Below are 20,242 nucleotides of genomic sequence, written 5' to 3' on the forward strand. Positions count from 1 at the left end.
CAACCTTTAGGCAAAAAGTTTAAACAGTGTTTTCTCAAAACACTAGGATCATGTCTTTTGGCTTGAAAATTCAAATTAATTGAATTTCAGGCCAGGTCAAATTTGGCACAGAGAATGGTAGGTGCCCAATATATGAGAGTAACACATGGAGCCTGTCTCAAACACAGAGGCACTCAGTGATGAATGATGGTTGCATCCTTGCAGATAATCAGATCATGGTCAGCTAGCAATAACATTAATTCTTGCCACCTCAAAATCTACTAGCTTAAATACAATATATGATGCATATTGTAATAAAATACAATCTATATAAGCATAAGTTTTTTTAAATTATTATTTTTCCTGTGAGGATAATCAATTAATAGAACAGGTTCCCTGGAAAGGTTTTGGATTCTCTATGCATAGAGTTAATCAAGTCTCAGTTGGACACAGCTCTGAGCAACCTGACATAGCTGGACCAGAAGATCTCCACAGGTCCTGTCTCAACCTTTCTTTGTTTTTATATTTGCAAGATGCTTACTGTGATTTTGGTAGACTGAGACTTTCCATGTCCTGAAGTGCATTTTTATGACAAAGTTTCAAGTCCAGTAAGAAGTTTGTAGTGGGAGGGCTGACAAAACCTTTCCTACAGTGGTACAAAAGTGTCACTGTTACATATAGCAAGAACATGGAATAAGGTCTAGAATTAGGGACTGATCCATAACTCCTGCATGACAAAGCATTAGGAATGCTTTGTAATTAGCAATTATCAGTAGGAGTCTCCTACAATTTTCTACATCATATAGCCCTTTAATATCTGCTTTGAATTTCCTCTTAAATTAGCAGAACATCTATTTCATATAGAACATCTGTTTCATATGTATTTGATCTCATTTTCTTATGCTTTCAAAATGTATGAAAAGAACCAGCTGCACCTACTTTGATTTTTGTGATTCTAGGATTGCATTTTATTATTTGTACAGGGATGGATTTTTGCATTTGGAGAGAATGTCTTTTATGTAGTGTATCTGCTGTTTCAAACTCCAATGAAGCTTAATTTTTGAACTTAGATGGTTTTTTGGTTTGGATTTTTTTTCCTTTTTTTTTTTCCTTCCTCTTTAATGCCACACTTTTTGAGATTTGGAGCAGAAAACTGTTTCAGAGGCAGATGTTCAATCCTGGTGAATGTTTTCCCCTTCCCACTTGGGATGTGGTGTTGCATTTGAAAAATAAGGGGGGAAAATGTTCTTTCTCCTCCATATTTTATCTTGGGGGTAGTTTCATTTCTGCACTGGGAAAGTGATTTGAGGTTGCTTGAGTATTATTGAATGGCTATAATTCTGCAAGCTGCAGTGCACTCATCCCCATTAATTTTGTCAGAAGTTGGGACCACTCAGGACTTTGAAACCAAATTATGCAAATCCTGTTGGGAACCTTTCTGGAGGAGGGAAGGTGTTGTAAGGAATCCAACCTGTTTACTCTCTTCAACTCAGTGACAGGCAAGTGGTCAGAACAGGGAATGGGAAAGGGACAGAACAGAAAAGGAAAGGCTCCTTGATTTAGGATTGCAGAAACAAACTTGTCCTTCTTGTAGATACCTGAGAATTTAGTCTTCAAACAAAGGACAAACATCTGACAGTGAAAACAAGATTAACTTGCTGCTCATTTTTTTATTTTTTAAATTTTATTAGAAGAATCTGTTGTGATAGCCAAGTCTAGAAAAGTCAGAGAAGGTTGTTAGGAAGACAAGTGTTTAAGTTTTATTTCTGATTTGCAGTTAGGAAAAAGGAGGGTCCCCTTTGTGCCTTGGCTTTGGGCTGCCCCTGTGCCAGGCACTGACAGGGGAAATTAAATCAAACCTGCTCCTGCTCGAGCTGTCTGGACCAGGAATCTGATACAACCTGTGCCCAGCACTACAAAAATAACTTTCTGGTTTTAGGGCTTCTTAAGACTTTACTCCTTGGCATGATGCTGTTATTCATTGCTCTCCTCCTGGTGTCATCACCCCAATTTCCTGCAAAACAGGCTTTTTACCAAATATACATAGAGAAAGTGTCACTTTACTTCTGCTGTTCAGGGTGGCAATTAAGCATCACTCTTGGAAGCAGATGTGTCTGTGTGTGTATTTATATGCATCACATACCTATTCTCACCATGAAATATATATTTTTATATGACAGACAAAACACACCCTTCTCTCTTTAAGTTTTTTATTAAATACATGTATATTTGAAATTTATATTTAAATATTTCCTATTTGTGTTGGGTCCCTCTTGATCATTCACTATCAGTGCTGAATAATTTATTTCATCATGAAATCAATCTATTTAGGTTGATTTTTTAAAGTTATGTATTTATGTTTTTTAGTAGTCTCTGTCAAGGAAGCTTGCCTAGGTATTTTTATTAATGTCAGGCTGAAAATGGAAGTGATTTTTATATATGTTTTATATTTTAATTGTGTATAATTTATGAAATATGCTGTATTAAAAATAAAAAAAACAGTTTAGGAGGCAAATAAGGATAAGATCCTGTGGTAACTGCTAAAAGAATCTCAAAATGCCTCTTCTTTCTGATGAGGTTTCTAAGTAAAAGAAATGCCACTGCCAGTACATCATGTTTCATTGACTGAGGCAGTAAGTGGGGAAATTCTGATAAAAGCCAAAGGGACTTTTTTTTTTTTTTTTTTTGCCATCTGATTAGTAGAGAAAAACACCTTTAATTTTCTTTGCAGTTATCTGCTCTTAAATTTTAGTGCCAGGTATCACAATAATCTGTTATGTTGGTTCAGGAATATTTATCAGTTTATTTAAATTGAACTTCACTTTCTAGATGAGGTCCTAAAGAATAATCTGTGAGATCCCAGAAGCTTTGAGTGCATCACTGTGCAGCAGGGCAGAGCTGCAGAGCAGAAACCAGCTGGGCAATAGTGCTCCTTTCCAATCCTTCAGCTTTTCTGTAGTGCATCTCAGCAGTGACTGAGGATTTAGTGCTCTCTAGACTGTCTGAGTTCTTATCAGCATATCTGATAAATTACCCACTGTATAAATGCGTGGAAATTTGCAGTATCTCTGCAAATGACAGGAATATCAGAAGTGACAGATAATTTATTTGGTATGGTTGTTAACTGGACATGAAGTCACTGTGAGCAATAACCAGAGCAGTTTCTTGTCTCTGACAGTGAAACACTGGCTTTAAACCTCATCAGCCTTCAAGGTTTCTGCCTACAATGCTCTGTAAAAACTAATTGTTAAATATTCTGTGGGACCTCTGGCAGCTGTGCTGGTCAGACATAAAGCTGAGTTTTCTTTTATTCTCCATTAACAGCTGAACTCTGTGTGATGGTGCAGGGGCTGAGCAATGCCACGTGCTGGGCTGCCCACATGGAGAAAGCTGTGCCCAGAGTGGTTCCTGCTGCTGGGCTGGTGTGGGGACATTGCCCTGAGCATTCACAGGCTGCTCTGGCCCCAGCCACAGCCCCTGCCTCACCTCTGCTCCCCTGTGGTCTGTGGGTCCAGTGCTGAAGGGGAGAAGTTTGCAGCTGCTGCTGTTTGTGCACATTTGGGAAGTCCTTTCAAGCTGTGTCAGTGTTGCACCATTGTCATTTGGCTGAAGCATTTTGTGTCCTTTTCAGTTTTTCATTTATTTTACTGAACTTGGAAGCTGCTTGCTCACATTGGATGCTCTTGGAGAGCTAGCATGCCTGCTAGAGCATTACTAAGCTAGTGTTGGTGAGATACAAAGTGAGAGCCCCATGTAATTAGTACACAAAAAATCAGAAGCAAAGTGCAGAAGCCCACTTGGGAATGGATGTTGGTTTGCTTTTTGACAGAGGTTTATATTTCCCTTCTACTTCACTGTCACAATTTAAATATAAGCTACTGTCAAATATACTTTCTTTGCAAATAGAAATTGAATTCTCTCTGGGGCAGTGAGAAACTTTGTTCTTTAAAGTCCAGCAAAGCTTGCACTTTTGGGGCCATATAAGCCTGGAGGAAAAACATTGTCATTCAGAAGTCAATTCTGCTCACCCATTAGGAAAGCACATTCACACTAATGGCTCTGCAGTCAATCAGTGGCAAAGACCTACAGGAAAATGTACTTGTTTCACTGTTCACTGATCTTGTAATTTGATCAATATTATTTTGAATGAATCTTTTTTTACTTCATCTGTAACATCTCTTTTTACAGCCAGACTGAGTGTGCACCATAAAACTCTGCTGCAGATATTGCTAAAAGAACTAGCCATGCCTTTTACAGGTCGGAGTCCACAGCAGAGGCTCAGCTTTGTTCAGCCACATGGTTTTATCTGTTTTCAAATGAGCTCCTATTATTGTGGTACCCTGAGGGAGTAATAATCATGATCTCTTTGCTGACTCTGAGATGTTGCTCTTCTCTCTAGCAGAATTTCTCACCATGTACCACAGCTTTCTCTTTGCTTCCAGAGTGTTAGGGAACCTATCAGGCTTTTACATTTTGCTGTTGTGCTCACAAAGTTTAAAAAACAGGCAAATGGCTCTGAGTTGGAATTTACCTGTGTCAGGTGGTCTGTGCCTGTGGTTTTGAGGTCCAGATGCTGTGGTCCCTGGTCATGGTGGGACCAGAGGCAGAGGATGGTTTGGCTTGCTGTGCCCACCTGCCTCTGGCTGGCTGGAGGGGTGATCCAGCTGCTGAGAGTCCAGAACATCTGTGTGGAAGCACGCAGTTGATTTTGTGAAGAAAACCTTCTTCAGGTGTTTCATTTCCCCTCTGCTTTTCACCATTGCAGCTAAACACAAGCTGTATTTCCAAGAAAAGGGTAAGAATTTTAAATGAAAATACCTCTAAGTCTGTGAATCAATTGTGGTTCCATCCTAAGAGTGAATAAAGTGTAGTATAAGGAACACAGTGGAGATCAGAGGCTTACAGCAGAGCAAGACACTTATTTTCAGTCTTGCATTTCACTGGACACATCATTTCCTGTAAGCTGTGTATTAACACAGCAGCAACAAAAATACTTCTGCCCTGAGCAGGAAATCAGTGGATCTCTTATGCTGAGATTTCAATTGAGAAGAAGCTCCAGAGATGACCAGGTAATCTAGTTCAGATCTTACTCTTCTGCTATAATGAAATGGTTTGTAAGGTGTTTAGAGTGTGTCAAATTAAGCACAATGCAGAGGAAACTATGTCTGTTGCCCTGTAGCAATATGAAGTGATTAACTAATTGGTGTCTTATACAGCTCAGAAAGTGGCACAGGGAGAAGGTGACTTACAGCACAAGGGTTGGTACAGGCAGCAAAACACATCTGGATGATGGCACAAAGAGTTTTGTAGGGATTTTATAACAAAGATGGAATAAGTTTCTGTGACGCTGGGATGAAGAAATGTCCACAAATCACATACTCTGAAAGCAGAGGGAAGAATTGCTGTTAGTTGTAAGCAGAATATGAAATTCAAGCAATCTCTGTAAAAAGGGGTTAATATAGTTCTAATCAGGAAAAAAAAACCAAAAAAAACCCAAAAAAACCAGCAACAACAAATTTGTGAGATTTCTACTGCCTTAAGGGTAAGAGAATGATACAGTCTGGGTAGGATGGAAAATTTGCTGGGTTCCACTCTTGTGGTCCAGAATTTTTCACTGACTTGCTGCATGGTTTTCCTGTGTGTAAATGATGTCTGTCTTCTGAGGGGCTGTAGTACCTTACCCTAGCAAATTAATTAGATTCATATGATTAATGGCAAGCATAAGTAACTTCTCACTACTACATGTATGTAACTTATCACAGATAACCATTAGAGATGCCAGTAAGTTGTATCTTCTAAAATGTGTCTATTCCTTCCTGAGGTCATGGCCAAAATGTTCAGGATCCAATTGACCCATAGCAGAACTAACTTCTAAATTCAGATGCTTTAAATAGCAGAATTATGGAAAAGTAAGAGTGTAATTCTGAGAGAATTAAACCCCATCATTAGAATAATTCTTGTGTGTTATTCTTCATTAGCTACAGGCTATCATCAGAAGGGCCATTTTTTATCTAATACAGGTTGTGATGTATCTGCATACTATAAAAGTTATCAGTAGGTTTTCAACAGAGATGTCCTGAATTTTTTTATTTTCTCAGTCTCTTAGCAATGCCATTCCATTATGAACTGCAGGTATTATGAATAGAAAGTCATTTGTTTGAAGAGCATTTAATAGAATAAATGGTAGAAGTATATTTGTAGTTCATATTACTGCTACCATGGAAGAAGAGATAGAGCCAAAAGTGCATTTTTTTTTAATGTATAAAGTTTTTTTTTACATATAGATTATATTTACTTTTTTAAAAATTACATAGGGAAATGAAAGACCACAGACAAGATGTTCAACCATTTATAGACTTGCACTGTCAGCACACTCTGTTTTGCAGTCAATTGTTACTTGTCTCCTACACTTTAAAACAGAGGTTTGGTGGTTTCCCCCCCCCCCTCTTTTCTTCCCAACTTGCACAGCTAATTGCACATATTAATACAGTGGTATCAGATTAAAAATGATAGCATGAAATTTCAGAAAAAAGTAAGTGTCCCTAACATGTCAATAAAATTAAATAACATCCTTCCCCTTCTAGATTTTCTTAAGCTCAGGATTTCCTGTGTTCTTTCAACAGTGCTTTTAATGGGCTTTGAGCTCATCACGTTATTGCATTGGGGATAATCTCCATATGGTGAAGGTCCTGCCAGCCCTACCAGAAGGGCATTGCTGTTCCTCAGTAGCATGGAGATTTTGAGCAGAATAGTGGGCAATGAAGTTCAGGAATTGCAAACATAATCAAGTCCCTGTTTCCAAAATGATGGGCTTTTTCACAATTAAGGGCATTGCTTGCAGTGTATCATCATTTTTTAAGCTATTTTCAGAGCACGTGCTCTCTGTCAAAATGAATCCTCCTGGGGATGATGTATTAAATGAGGGTGAAAATGGTAACTCCAGCATGACTGTGCTGGAATTAAATTCCTAACACATTACCACAATTGCAAAGATATTGCTGAAGAAGTTTTTATCATTTTGTATTTGAGGAGTATTCTAAAAAGTATAATTGAACCAACAGCCGTGGCATGATTTTAGGAATGTGTGAGAACCAAAGGTCTGATTTCATTCATCTGAAAGGATTCTACCCAAATCCCTGAAGGCCTAATGAAATAATGTCTGCCCAAATCATGTTATAATGAGCCATAAATCATTTGTAATGTTTTCTTGTGAAGGGGAAACCTCTTTAAACTTCAGGGAATTGTACCAGTATTTAGAAAAGGGCTTTTTTGAAATTGATACTTGGAATTCTTACAGTGTTTCCCACGTTTATCTTTGGTTTCATTCATAGTGTCAACTTGTTGATACTAGTGAGCTATTCATAGTCTGACTATTAAATATCTGTAGCTTGTTCCTAAATTTTTACTCCTGTGTTGACAAAAGCAGTCTTGGCAAGAGCCACAGCTCTGGAAATCCCCAGGGAAGTTCCCCGTGGTGTTTTGGGTACTGCCTCCTTCACATGGTGTTTAGTGAGTCCTCTCAACAGAGCTGCTGGCTGGACTGGAGTCATCCCTGAGAAGGAAAAGATGAGAGGCCAGGCAGGCTCTGCACACCAGGAGTCAGAGCCCAGAGTGGCTGCAGAGCTCTCTGCACTGTCTCACCTTGTCAGGTGAGTGGGAGGTGGAGTCCAAAAAAACTATTCCAAAGACTTCAAACAGGGCAAGGGAAAAAAAAAAACACCACCCCCCCCAAAAAAAAGGAGATATTAAAGTCCTGCTGTGTACTCACACATTCATGTGGTCAATTTTATAATCTTACACTAACAAGCAGCTCCATGCAGGCTGGAGGCTGAAGTGGGAGAAGGGCTGAGCCTGGCCTTACTGTGCTGTGGTCCAGGCTGGCCTCCCTAAGCCCTGCCTTGGAAACACTGCAGCCTAAATACTGTGTAGTTCTCAGGATAACCCCCAGATTTCAAAGTTTTACTGTAGTTTCATGCTGTTTATTTTAGTCAATAAAGGTGAACAGTACTGTGACACTCACAGGCTTATTTTTTCAGCATGTAGAATCTCTCCCTATAATGGAGTACATGAAAATGCATTTCTTTGGCAGGCAGTGAAAATCATGGCTAAAAAGAGTACTTCAGAGCACCTATTGAACAATCAGAAATCTCCCTTAGACTACTCTTTCTAACAGAGCTGTAATTTTAGAATCTATGATATTAAAATGGAGTTTGGAAACTATAGTATTTCAATGTGAATGTCAGAATGGTAAAAGAAAAATTCTATGCTGAAAACCAAGAATTATCTCAGCTTTCTCAGTTTGGATCCAACTAAATCTATCAAGATAAGTGACAGGTGATTTATACTAACAAGGAATTGTCTGAGAGGAAAAGAGAACTGAAAGAGAATTGAATTGAGATAGACATGAGTGAGGAGAACAAGACACTTGAATTTCTTAGATGTGTCTAAGCATGTCATTGTATAGACAAGAGGTAAAGGAGAAAAAGAAATCACTGATCAAGTACAGAGGCAACTACCAAACAGAAAAAAACAAAACCAAAAACCTCTGGAGAAACTAATTTAAGTATTCTGGACAAAACTAGATAATGAGGAATGTACCTTAACACCAATTTATTCCACTGCCAGCCTTAAAATGTCACCTGTGTATTTACTAAAAGCATTTATCATCATACTTTTAAATCACAGCTAATGAAAGCACAGCTGAGGCAGTCTGGCAGCTGTTGCAGAGGAGGCTGAAGCTGCCCATGGGGCCCTGCAATGCACTGGTGCTGCCTGACCTCCCTGGAGCCAAGCAGCTCACCAGCTCTGAGCCAAAACTGCTTCTCCCTTCCCATATTTCTTCCCTGTGCTTTTCTGGGAGGTGGCAGTGCTTACAGCATGCATGGTCTGCAGCACAGTGAACCTTTCTGAGGGAAAAGGCCAGCATTGTAATATATTTGATTTTTAACTTCTGATGTTGGAAAGGGGGGTTTTGTTGCAAGAAAGAGCCTACTGAGCTTGGTTCAGGTCACAGTGCAGCACCAGCAGCTTCCCAGGGCTGGCAGGTTGCAGGGGATCCTGCAGGAGGGTGAGGAGCAGAGCAGAGGAGGAGCCCATGGAGGCAGACAGGGAGCAGGACAAGGGGCTGTGTCACCCTGAAGGGAACACCATGGGGTGAGGGGACAGTTGTGCTGGGAGAAGGACACCTGCCCACTGTAGTGGGGTGGAATGGTTTGAAAGCAAAACCAGTGAGAGACTACAAGTCAGAAATACAATTTAATAGGAAAAAAAGAGAAAAATAAAATACATGCAATAGTACAAAAGGAAATAAAAACACTGACAGAGTCAGAATACAACCTGACACTGTGCTAGTTCGGGTGGTGGCAGCAGTCCAGATGAAGTGGGCTTATTGAAGCAATGATCCTGTAGAAAGGTCTGGTAGCTCTTGTCCTCTGGAAATTAGTGGATAATGGCTGCCTTGGTGTTCCAAATCTCAGTTTTTGTCTAGGTAGGAAATGTTTGGCTCCTCCCCCTGGCTGGAGCATCTCCCAGTGGGATGATGTCATTTTATCAGTCATGCACTGGGACTCAATGGCCCATTAACAGGAGATATCTCCTGGAGGGAGGGTGGGTTGTGGGAAAGATAAAGAACACTGCCCCATCCGGTTTTTAACAGATGCCCATTAGCAGAGGATATCTCCCACAGAGATAAAAGTCACTGCCCCACCTGGTTTCAGCAGATGGTGATACAATACAGAATTTTGGGCACATCTTTACAGTGTAACCTAGAGCATGGGGACAGACCACTGCCCCAGAAGTGCAAAGGGACACAAAGGGACAAGGGAGTTGTTGGTCCCTGGGGGAGCTGAAGGCTCCCAGCTGAACTCCACGGGTGCCAGGGGCTTTAGGCTTGTGCTTGTCAACCTGAAACGCTCCAGGAAGGGGATTTAACCATGAGATTTGCTTAGGTTTTCACACTTCCATTTTATGAAAGGCAATGAATATTCTGCTTGCTGAGAGGTTAAATGTAAAAGCTTGTCTCTGGTGCAGCTGCCATTATTCTGTTGCGGTGTACCTTTCTCTTTTTTGAAGTGAAAAATTCATTACTTCAAACCAACTGTTCCTTTTTTCCTTCTTTAACATTTTTAAAATAATCTTTGAAATTGTAGAATAAAAAGCTGGGAAGAAGTGTCAGAGCTGAACAGATTCAGTTCCTACACTGTGGTTCCAGATTGCATAATTAGATCTAAACTTAATTAAATCTTCTTTTAGTGCTGCTCAAACCTGTCTAAAGCTTTCCATTTGGTTATATAATAAACCTGTATCATTGTTAAATTACATCAAGTGTATTGGTGGGCTGATCTGAAATCAGGTTGCTTACTTGAACACACAGCTTTTATTCTCATTTATTTCACTGCATGTTTTGATGTGTGTAGCTTTCACCTGTGCCTTTCTTTTCATTGTTTCTAAGTAATTATTGCAATTTAAGATCCATTTAATTACAACTTGTTATATTTATTTTATTAATAAGTCAAAAGAGTATATATTTCTCCAGTCACTACAATGAATTCTTTTTATGGAAACAAGGGAAATTGTCTTTTCAGTAATGATGGCTACATTCTGGTAATTTACAAAACCTAATTGAAATATTTCTTGTCACAGCCTTTAAAATAACTTTTTGGGTGCATTGCCAGTGCATTCCAATGCCAGTTACTCATAAAATTTATCTTATTGACGCCACTCTTCTGTGCCTCTATGAGTAATAAAAATTCTGACTGTCATTGTATAGATCCTGTTAAATGTTAACCATCTGGGAATGTCTCAATTGATTAGTCGCATGCAAACATTAGATGCAGAACAATAGCAGAGAATTCCATCTTCAGTTTATGGTGTAATTATGATTGCTTTAGACCTTATGGAAACTTTCTGAATTTTTTAAAGTTTAAGGTGATTATAAGGAAAGCTGACAGCTTTAGATGTAGAATTTGGTGCAAGTATCTATTTAACATTCATACTTAAGAAGTCTGTCTAAGAAATAGCAGTAGTATGCAATTTGTACCCTTCTGCATTGCTTACTGTATCAAGGGTAAGTTTTGCAAGTTGAAAGGGAAAGAGAAATCCATTTGCTGCCTGGGTAGTTCCATTTTGTGTTTACATGTAGTTTACAGGGAAGGAAATGCATTTTTCTTTCCCCTGGAAGAGCTGACTCTCATATCCATTTGCAGGCTGTATGTTATCTGCTGAAGCTGGGAGACAGTAAATGCTGTCTATAAAGTGTAGTTTCTATACTGAACTATAATAAATACTCAGATTCTGATATTTTCCAAGGATTCCAATGCTGAGCAGCTTAACTGAAGCACAGAGAGTAGCAGCTTGCTTCACACTCAGTTTCCCAACAGATTGTTTTCTTTTGAGGCTAATAATTTATCAGGGTGAGCATCTTCCTAATTCTCCCAGGAGGGAGGTTGTTGGTGGTGTCTGGGCAGAGGAAGAGCTGCACTCAGCTCGTGGCTGCTAGGCTGGGCAGCTGAGGGACACAGGGGCACAGGAGAGCAGCAGAGGGCTGTGCTTCCCTGGCACTGCCTGTCCCACCCCTGCCATGGATGTCCCCAAGCATGAGCACAGCGTATTTGGGTTCACCTGCTCATTCCTGATGAACATTTTTGGGGCTTGGTTTGTTTGTATTTGAAGGATATTACTGAAAGCATTTCTTTGCCCCAGGTATTCTGTAGTCAGTGATGAGCTTTATCCAGTTTTCCTTCAGACACTGAGATACATGAATGTCCATTTGTGGACAATGGGTCTTTTCCCCAGTACACTGTTTGTCAGTGTGCCACAGAGCCTGCAGCAGCTGTGGAAGTGGGAGCCCACTCTGTCCCAGTGGGCTCCTGCAGATCCTCATGGATTTGCCACTGGCATCTCCCTGAGGACAGAAGAGCTTCAGTGGGAGCACAGGGCATTCAGCATTCCCACTGGCTGCCTGTGCCCTGTGTTCCCTCAGCTCTGCTGAGCCTGGCTTTGCTTCTGCCCAGAACCAAACGGGAGGGGCAAACTGAAAAATTCCATTTTCAAATGTGGCCATTTAAAGGCACTTTCTATGGACTTGCTCTAAGCACATGGAACAAAACCAAGCAGCTTTGAGTGGAACACAGAAATGTCAAAAACAGAGAGTTCATGTCCTTTGACCTGCTGACTAGAGGACTAACTATTGTATTAGCCTTTCCTAGTCTTTTTCCCCTTCTCCTTTTCTCTTAATGCAGGAACTTAGGACTTTTGATTAACTAACCAATGTGATTAAGTAGAAGCTACTTTATTGTTTACATTATGCTCTACTTATACATCCTAAAACTACTGATCACATGATACTCATTACTTGATTGGTACCTCTATATTGTTTATGAGTTTGCAAGTTGTTTATTGTTTGTCTGCACTCACCTTTCAGGAAATATGATTGGTTACAGTCCAGTGCTTCACCACCCTTTTTTATCTTAATCCTTGCAATTTTGGTACTTTGTTTTTCAGCCTCTTCTTTCCCAACTTAGCACAATTTATATTTTAGTAGCTTTGATGAATTCCAGAGTGTTTGATAAAAATAACTAAAAATGGCTTGGCTGATGCACTGGCTGGAACTCACTGTGACTTAAGCTGTTCAAATACATTGCTACACCTTAATTTCAACCAAAAGTATAATCCACTTCCAATAAAGAAGAGTGTGGCAAACCCCATAAATTACTGCTGTCTGTGCTGATCCCTGAGTTGAGGAAGTTTGCTGCCAGGACAGAAGGGATGTGCCAAACCTGAAATGCCCCTCCAAAATAGCATCATCTGCTGGAGTCATCATGATTTATTTTTCTTAAATGTGAAATGTTTCTTGCCATGACTGCAGCCCTATTTCATTAAGAAGTGACCCTAAAGCACCTTAATTGTGTCTGACCTGGCTCTGCCACTGTCTGGGACGAAATTAGAGAATGTAGTTGGAAATTACAGACCCAAATAATCTGCAGGGATCAAAAGAGATGCCCCCATACAGCTGCATATTCTTGCTATCAAAACTTTGAATCACAGTGATTCTAAAAGAATTTGAATCAGCTTGTAACTTTATTTTCTAGTCTTATCTAATATTGTCTGCTGGAGAGAATACAGGGAAGCTCTGATAACACACACATGTACATGTAGCTTGAGCAAAGATCAAGGTAACTGCTGGGTATTTGGCTGGCAATTATTCAAGCCTTAGGACACCATTTTCTTGAAAATACACACAAGGGAGAAATGAAAAATAACCATAATAAATTATTAATTTTAAGGAAATTAATATGCTAGCTGCAAAAATAATCACTCTGAAATGCAAATATGGCTAGAATAGTTTAGCTGGTTAGATATATTATAATTAAAACTATTTATGGAAGTTTAGGTTGTCATAAAAGTTATGACTTCGGATGCACTGCTGTTTCTACTTTAATTCTACATGAATTAGGTAAATATAAATTGTGTTATTTCCTACAAACATTTTAGGCTCTAATTTTATTTTTATTTTGACCTGGATGCTTTTTCTGTTTATATTTGTAATTCTCCAAGGTATAACTAGTGTTTCATCTGCTGTACAAATACAGTATTTGCTTATTGCTGAGAAGGAAGCCTTTTAATATTTAACACAACCATGTTATGCTTGCAGAAACAGAACAGAAAAAGTTTTGTAAATCAAAATGCTGAATTTTGTGTTTTTAAGGGATGTGTGATTACTTATTACTTTTTCTCACATGTATGTGCTTAAAGTATCATGGTCTTTTGGACCTCATTTATGCTACAGACTATAGATAAAAAAAGTCACTTCATTATTTTAATTTTCCCCTTTCTCAACTACTTCACCATGTTTAACATGCTTGCCATTAAAAACTTGCATTACAAAACCATCCAGGCAATTATCTTTGACAAATGTCAAAACAAAAATACCTACTTAGAAAAAATTAAGGGTGTTTCTAATCACTGGGATTGATTGCACTGATAATCTTTTTCGGGTGAGAGATGGCAGTGGGTGTCCCAGGGTGGCTCCTGTCAGATCCTGGAGGAACTCTGTGCCACTGGAAATAGGTGCAGCTTTTAAATGTGCCACCTTGTGACCCTTGCCTCGGCAGAGACAGCAGCAAGACCCTTTTCAGATAAATTAGATGTTTTGAAAACTGAGTATAACGTTTTTTGCATCATTGGTAGATAAAGAAGCTACTGTGGAGTGGTAGTTTTATAGATCGTTGTCATCTAGGTAACAAACTAGCTGATGGTAATTATTCTGGTCAGTGTTCTTTGGGAAAAGAGTATTCACTCATCTTTATGTGTTTGAAATCTGGCTATTGGAACAGGAGAGCTGGTAAAAGATGTTTTGAGTCCTGGGCTTTTCAGTTTCAGATGTATCAAAGTAAAAATGCAAATACCACAAAACTGAAGCCAGAAGAGGGAAGTTTTTCACAGCAGTGATTTCAGAACTTGATCTTCTGGCAGTTCACCTGTAGATCTGTTTAATTTCTTGGCACAAGACTTGTTGTTAGAGGGTCCTGGGTGTTTGGTGCATCATTTGTTACCATGGAAATCACAGACACATGAAAGGCTCCTGGAGCACCTGAAGTGCTTATGGAGCTGGGTGGATCAACAGTCTGACTGAAAGCAAAATAAATATCTCTTTTATTGCTTAAGAAAGATTCCATATGTTTATAAACCTTTAATTTAGCACGAGGAACCTTATTGAGTAATTCCTGTGTTAAAGTTCTCTGTGCTTTGATTATGATGCTTATCCAAGCCACTGTTTCTCCAGCTGTGGGGTGTCCCACTTTTTGAAGACTACAGAAGAATGCCAAAAGAGCTGGAAATGAGCAGAAAAAGCTTTAAAGTGTTCAAAATATTCTACCAACTGTCTCAGAGTGTGCAGGAGGATAGAAACAGACCCAAAAGCAAGATTGTATTTTCAGTAAGTCTGAGAAATACTGATGGAAGGAATTCTTAAGCAGCTCCTTTCCTCTTTATATTCAGATTGTTAAACAAGGATATTTGAACTTCTTTCACATGGAAAAACACAGAGGGAATCTGATGGATATTTCTATTTTAATTTGAAAGACTATAGTATATCAGGGGAATATGTGGGATATGAAATATTATGAAAGTGTGTAATCTATTTTAAGCTAACCTACTGTAGTAAGTGAAAATGAGTGGAAAAATAATCGTGGCAGTCTCTGAATCACTTTAACACCAACACTGAGTCACAGGTTTGGAAATTGCATATTCTGCCTCATCCACATTCTGCCTCCCTTGTCTGTAGCTGTACTGAATGTCTGGGTAATATCTATTGATGCAGATAATGGCACTGCCCCTTCTACCTTTCAGGAAAGTTCCCTTTCAAGATGTGTTAATCCTTTGCCAAAATTCCTTCCTTTGATGTATTTAATACAGAAGATGCCGAATACTTACCTGTGTTTCATTTACCTGGCCTTATTAAATTTTATTCTTACAGGTAAATAATTCTATGGATTACTGGGAGTGCAGGGGAAAACTGATGTCAATGAAGTGCAAAATTTAGCCTTCCTTTGAGGCTTTGTTTTGAATTACTGCTTTTCATTTTAATTAGATTTGCAGCAGACTCTTTTGTTTTGTGAGAATTTCAGTGATTACTTTTCTGGATTTGTACTTTGGAAAGTTCTGTGTTTGGGTTTCTTTCTCTCACTGCCTCCTTCACAGGATTCTGGATCTCCTGGCTCCATCAGTGTTGAATTCCTACCTGGAGTAGGTCTGTATCTGTCACTCCTGGTTCATTCATTGTCTTTTGTATTGGTAAAAAGGGACCCAAAAAGTGAACTTCTTCAGTAGTTCAGAAATCTGCAGTTCAGTACAATTAGCTTTTAAAAATATGGGGGTGGAGGGGCAGGGGAGAGGGATTATTCTGGAAAGCAGATTTTACATCTGCCCCTGTAATTCAAACTGGGACTTAACACAAAACTAGTGAAGTTGATTGAGTAACTTAATAGTGGCAGAATAATCTCCCTTTTTCATTGAAATGTGTCTTGGAAACCCTCCCTCACTAACCATCCCCTCCTCTTCAACATTTGAATGCTGCTTGCTGTACTTGCCAAATATAGAATTTAACACCTGCACGGTTGTTATGCACAGCTGTATCCATCTGCTGAGCATGCCACTTGCCATTTGCTTTGATTAAGAGCAGGTTAAGAGACTTTAATTAAATGAAGTCCATAATACAGTGAAGCATCCACCTCTGCAGCCTCTTGCCTTGATTATATGTTTCTCTGCTTTTCTCCTTGAAAAAGACAAGCTATTGACTTCAGAAGGGATACAATTTAATGATAACAATAGATAATGATTTTTCAGTTTAAATATAGAGCACGCTGAGGCTGAAACATTGGCTGGGATCCTGTGAAGCAGTGGCTCCTTCTGAAAGGTGTGGAATGGGGCTGACAGACTTCTTTGGAGAGGCAGATGCTGTCTGCTGGTTCTGCTGCCTTTGTGGAGCACAGTCATATTGTACTGTCCCTAAAAGAGAATACCTTACCTGAAACCATGGCTATCTGTGATTAGAATAGGGGTATATTAGCAATTATTCCATGGAAAAACACATAAAACAAGAAAAGATTACACAGAACTCTGTCAAAATAAGCACATTTCCATTTGAATGCAGAACAGTGTTGCAGAGTCACAGCTCTAAATGGCTCTTGAGAGCACTGGAAATGACCCCAGTCCAATCCCAAATAAACATTAGAGCACCCAATCAGAACACACTCCTGGGTGACAAACTTTCTTCCTTCTAATGGCTGTGACTCAGTAGATTTGCCTCTTAATGAGAATTAGCTATAGTGAAGTCAAGAGTGATGAAATGTGTGCAGTAATTCCTGTGTACATTTAATACAGATATTCTGGTGTAGCACCTTTAGCCTGGTGGCAGCCATGGGCTGCAGTTTGCAGTAAGAGCAGCAATCAATTATACATTTAAGCAAAGACAAAACTTATGTGTGCATGTGATTGTGAAATCAGGTGGGATATGGGGGCATATAGTCTAGCTGGCTGTTAACAACCTGAATTTTGCAAACAAATGGAAAGTGTCACAGATTAGTGACAATATTCTTCAGGTGATTCTGCTGTTTCCTGGTGGTCATTTTTCTTGAAGGGAAGCTCAGAGATCCTCCCTCTCTGGAGTGAGACTGTGGAACTTTTAAGCAACTATTGCTACACATTTCTGTATTCAAAAAAATGTAAAATAAATGATTCTGGATTGCACCAGAAAATTGCTGAAAAGTAGTCATGGGTGAAATTAAGCTTCAGTTGTTGTTTTGTTTGTTTGGGAAATATTAGGGAACATCTGTAGCTAGAAGGTATGTCCAGAGTAATTTTCTGGCTTTTTCAGTGCTGCTCATCCCATTCCTAAAGGCAATAAAGTGGAATAAAGAACTTCAGAAGGGCATTTAAACAGAACAAGGCTGAACCTCTGCATTGAGACTGTGCTTGGGAAAAAAAGTACAACATAGTAATAGGAAAACCCTTATCAGGATTAGAGAGAAAAACAGATTTTCTTTTCAGCTGAATGGCAGACAGTTTTTTAATTAATGTCATGCTAAGAGAATATGTAACTTTAGATCTGAAATACATTTATTTTTACCTGTTTGTCTCACAACAGTTACTTTCCAACTTAGTTTGTCTTCAGAACCTTTTTGTATATTTTCCTCATATTTTCAAATACAGGCTCAGCAGATATAAGGTACAAGTGAAAGTAGGAAAGAGCAGGTTTCAAAAGAATCCTCCTCTACAACACAGGCAATTTGTTAAGACCTCTAGCATTTTTATATCTATTAAATTTTTATCTAACCACATCTTCTGCAGAAGTTTGGGACTGGTTTTGGGTGTGTGAGAGATGGATTTGCTCAAATCTGCAATGAGAGTATAAAGAATGTCAGAATTTTGTTATAAGCATTATCTATGGAGGTTGTAAATGAGCCTTTCCTAGATAAATCTTGATATCTTCCTAGAGTTTCAATTTGCACTAAGACTGTAATAAATGCTGTCTTTCTGACCTTCTCAGCTTGTTGAAGTAGTGTTTTTCTGAATGCATAATGTTTTTAATATTGATTGGCATTTGGGAATGTATGGCTTTGTCTCAAGACTCAGAAAAGGAAAAAAAAAAAACAAACCACACCATCTTATTTTATGACCAAAAGAAATGAGGAGGGTTTTTTGTCACTATTCATTTCTTCCTGCTGATACAAAGAACAGATGGGTTCATATGTCCATGCTGAACAACACAACAAAATGGGGTGAGGGCTGTGTTTCACCTCTTTTCTTGTAAACACAGGGAATATGTGAGTATTCCCCGATCTCATTCTGACCAGAAGTTTTATCTTGGACATGGAAATATTTCTGTGCAGGATGACCCAGATCTATGGCCTTGTAAGAATGTGGTTTCAATAAATCAGCCTTTTCCAGTGAAAGGAAGCATTCTGCCACAATCTCCTGTGCTGGTGCTGGTAACAAGAGGAGCCAGAGGAGCTCGGCATGTTCCCAGTGCTGAGCAGCAAATTCAGAGCCCATTCTGTGCTCAGCAGGAGCCCCACTGCACACACTCCCAGTGCCTGGCCAGAGGGTTGGTGCAGCAGGAAACCTCTCTGCATGATTCCCTGGCTGGAAATATGCAGCAAGGGTCCAAAATACCGTGGGAGCATTTCAGGTTGCTGTTTGCCATATTGTCAGTCACCATCCTGGAAGGAAAGCTGATCTCTAAGAGGTGGCTCAGTACCCAGCCTGAGACACTCCTTCCACCTGTGGATGGACATTACATCTTCCTCAAGGCAGATGTGGATGGACATGATCATTGTTTAGCACTTGTTGCATGCTTCAGCTTTCTCAGTAATATGGAGAAAAACTTCCACTGCCACTGCAAATGGCTGCAACTATCAACAAAACCATTTATATCAAAAATGACACCAGGATATCAATCAAGTTGGCAAGTTTTACAAAACTGACCTTTGTAAGCCAGAGAGAACTGGGTGAAAGTCACTTTGCATTCTGAATAATACCCATAAAGAGCAGTGCAGGTACTGCAGGCACTTTAACAGTGTGGGCACAAATGATCTGTGGTGTGATTTAAATGATAAAAAGCAAAGTCTGTCTGTTCTCTCTATCCGGCCCTAAAGCTCTGTACACTGACCTCAGAATTGAGGTTTAAAAAGAATCTGTAATGTTAGCACCTAATAATGTTGTGATGTTACTGTTCTCTTTGAAATAATATTGGAAGCTTATAGGACTCTATAGTGATTTCATATTTATTTATCATCAAAGATTATCAAAATAGAATTATAGGAAAAACCCAAAGGTTATGTCCTTTCAGTGAGCCAGAGTCTGGATTTTCTGCTTTATCTTACTCCCATCCAGCAGCAAAATCCTGCCTTAGATTTTTGCTGGTTTAAATGCTTTCAAAAACAGCATTAATGATCCAGATTAAGGAGGAAATCAATCTAGAATTTATCATAAGGTGCTGATAGGAGCCTGCCTACTAGGAGCAGCAAGAGTGAGTTAATTAGACTGTGCCCAAGGCTGGGACAGCTGATGAGGTGAGACTGCAGGCTGCAGCTGGGAGTTTATGCAATTCATCATCAGTTAACACAGCTGTACTGAGCTGCAGGTAGAGCTCTCCATGGTCCAGAGCTGTGCTTGGCTGGCTGAGCTGGGCTGGAAGGAGCAGCCCAGTGAAGACAAGCTCAGAAGGAGAATCTTTAGTGTTTAGCCCAGCCCTTGTAACTCCTGTACTGATTCCCAGCTGATCCTTTCTACCTCAAATCAACTTGATTTCAGTTGATAACCTACTGGCCAAAAGGAATCCATTTACCTGGTTCTCTGCATCTCACTCTGGTTTGCCAAAATTATTTGGAAATTTGATTTTTTTCCGACAAGTCTATTAATAGAAAAAGCAAGCAGACTTCACAGCATGTATGTCCTCTAGCAAAACAAAAGGGCACATCTTCAGTATAGGAGGGAAAAAAGGGGGCATGTGGGGCAGCAATTGGGCTGAAACTGTTATTTCAAGAACTTTTTGCCTTACTGCTGTGGTTCAGTGAATCATCTGAGGCTCTCTAAGCCCTCTTCTGCTTGTATTCTGAGATCTGCAGGTCCATAATTATCTGATATGTACCTCTGGCTTGCTGTGAGCAGTCTTAATTCTGTTTAAAGTGTTAGCTGTCTCTGATAATGAGTTATTATACAGGCCACCAAAGAACTGACATCTCTTGTAAATGGACACAGCAGG

Source organism: Erithacus rubecula, assembly GCF_903797595.1.
Source record: "Erithacus rubecula genome assembly, chromosome: 12".
Taxonomy (NCBI): domain Eukaryota; kingdom Metazoa; phylum Chordata; class Aves; order Passeriformes; family Muscicapidae; genus Erithacus; species Erithacus rubecula.